This window comes from Oncorhynchus nerka, linkage group LG20 (assembly GCF_034236695.1).
Source record: "Oncorhynchus nerka isolate Pitt River linkage group LG20, Oner_Uvic_2.0, whole genome shotgun sequence".
NCBI lineage: Eukaryota > Metazoa > Chordata > Actinopteri > Salmoniformes > Salmonidae > Oncorhynchus > Oncorhynchus nerka.
In genome coordinates, this window is record NC_088415.1 from 50,942,488 (window position 1) to 50,945,568 (window position 3,081).

The window sequence follows — 3,081 nt, forward strand, 5'->3', positions numbered from 1 at the left end:
GATTCGCAAAGGAACATGGGAAAAACGCGGTGACGTCACTTTTTTCGAATCACACATTTTGCGTTGTCAAGGGAACAGACATGCAGAAGTGATTCTGACGAGTCATGGGTAACTGCATACATGATGTCTGACAGTGGGTGTGTCAACAGAAGTGGGAGGATCAACATAAGTAGGTGTAAAGAAAGGGAATCAGCTAATTGGGCAGATTTGTTGCCACTCAAGACAGTTTTGCTTTTAGTTAAGCCTAACCCCAACACTTTTCCTAGCCTCATTCTCCTAACCTGCTGCCCATTCTACCTAAACCTAAACCCAACCCCTTTCCTAATCTTACATTAATTATCTTTAATTCTTCTAACCTGCCAAGTTATTTATCCTAACCTTCTATTCATTTTAGCTAAGCCTAACCCTTTTCCTATCAATGCGCTAAGTAGATATCAATAATGATCGCCATTGACTACACCACTGCTGTCATCCTTACCTCCAAGTGTTTATTCAAGTTGGATAATCTTTGGATGCCACCAGCAGTCGCACCATTGGAAGACATAGTTTGGACCGTAGCCTACAAAAGCCTATTCCTGCACTTTTCCCTAGGTCCATCAAACACATTTGGTATGTCATCATTGTGGTCTCTGACTTAATGTCAGACTCGCTCACGTTGAACAAATTTAAACTTGATCTATTTTTCAAAGCTATTTGAATGTCATTGAGAAAACAGAGAAGTGTCAAAGATGTTTTTTCACAAGCATCCTTTCTGAATTTAAAAGTAATCCTCGAAGTAATAATCACATTTTTCAAAAGTATCTAATCTGATTATAATATTGTTGCTGGTAATGTAACTGATTACAGTTTTTGCAATCACTTACATGTAATTCGTTACTCTCCAACCCTGTATGGCACAATACATTTCTGTCAATCAAATTCGACCCACATAATCAATTTCGCAATGCCAGTATACCATAAACACTTTTCCAATACATACTGTTCCATTTACAGTAATAAAAAAACAATAGGCTTATCAAGAAGACCATAATAGAATGTAGCATACCGAAATGTATTCATACCCAGGGTCATCATTTGGGTTCGTGCATTGGAATTATATTGAATTCTGCTTATGTGATATAAGCACATAAAAAGAGAGTGACCTCAACAACAACAAAAAATCTGAATGGTTTGTCCTCGGGGTTTCGCCTGCCAAATAAGTTCTGTTTTAGTCACAGACATGATTCACACTGTTTTCTAAACTTCAGTGTGTTTTCTATCCAAATGTACTAATATTATACATATTTTAGCTTCCCGGCATGAGTAGCAGGCAGTTAAATGTGGGCACGCTTTTCATCCAAAATTCTGAATGCTGCCCCCTATCCTAGAGAAGTTAAGGATCTCTCTGTATTTTGGTGGTAGGCTTTGTTACTTTGGTCCCAGCTCTCTGCAGGTCATTCACTAGGTCCCCCCGTGTGGTTCTGGGATTTTTACTCACTGTTCTTGTGATCATTTTGACCCCATGGGGTGAGATCTTGCGTGGAGCCCCTGATCTAGGGAGATTATCAGTGGTCTGTGCTGTACCACAGTAAACATACGAGTTCAAAAAATGCTTTAGACCAAGAAGTGACAGGTTGAATGGCACGAAATCTCGCAGCGCTCTATCAGCACAATGGACACACTAAAGCAAGATTTTGATTTTAAAAAACAACCAGCTAGATTGTTTCAATCTTAACTTTCCAAATGAGTTGCAGCTTCCTTCATGCTCTGTGAAACTTCCTGAGTAATCTATCATTCCATTCTCCCGAAATCTTCTTATAAGATCCCCCTCAAATGCCAGTTGGATTAGTTGACCTTTGTTCGGGTGTATAGCATGTTTCTTCTGTGCTACCTGAACATGTTTGTCAAAGTGGAAAATTAGTTCTCGCGTGTAGCTCACATGTAGCATGAATCAGCTACCTATGGATGAGTGGCTATGGAGGAACTGAGAATGTCGGAGAAAGAGAGGGACCCTGATGAAGAGCTCCTGCCCTGTCTGACAGATTGACTTTCTCTCTGGCTGTAGGCCTACTGTACAATCGATGCACCCTTTGCTCAAGGCAAACTGCCTTTTCTTACCAAACATCCAAAGCTGACTAGAGACACAATTATTTTCCCATTGTTCACTTGTTGTTCATTGATGACTTATATATTTGGACTTATATGTTTTGAACATGGCTACTTCTTCATTTCTCAAAGGAAAAACCTCAACCAATTTCTAAAGACTGTTGACATCCAGTGGAAGCGATAGGAACTGCAAGAAGGTCCTTTAGAAATCTGGATTCCCAATGAAAACCATTGAAAAGAGAGTGACCTCAACAACAACAAAAAATCTGAATGGTTTGTCCTCGGGGTTTCGCCTGCCAAATAAGTTCTGTTATAGTCACAGACATGATTCACACTGTTTTCTAAACTTCAGTGTGTTTTCTATCCAAATTTACTAATATTATACATATTTTAGCTTCTCGGCATGAGTAGCAGGCAGTTAAATGTGGGCACGCTTTTCATCCAAAATTCTGAATGCTGCCCCCTATCCTAGAGAAGTTAAGGATCTCTCTGTATTTTGGTCCACCGTACACAGAAATGCTGATTTTAGGCAGCACTAAAAAGGCAGGGCAGGCCAGGGCTCATGTCTGGAGTATTCGTTGCAGTGTGTAATTCAGTGTAGCTTACAGTAGCTTGTTTTACACCATCCCAGCAGGTCAAAAGACTCAGGGCTGAAACAAAATCATTTGGGGCTACAGCTCCAAAAGCTTGAGTCTGGTGATTTAAATATTTTTAAAGTAACCAGTGTTCGTGAAGAGGGCACGACAAAATCTATTCCCCATCAGGAGACTGAAAAAATTTGACATGGGTCCTCAGATCCTCAAAAGGTTCTACAGCTGCACCATCGAGAGCATCTTGACAGGTTGCTTCACTGCCTGGTTTGGCAACTGCCCGGCCTCTGACCGCAAGGCACTACAAAGGGTAAGTGCTTACGCCCCAGTACAGCACTAGAGGCCAAGCTTCCTGCCATTCAAGACCTCTATACCAGGAGGTGTCAGAGGAAGGCCATAAGAATTG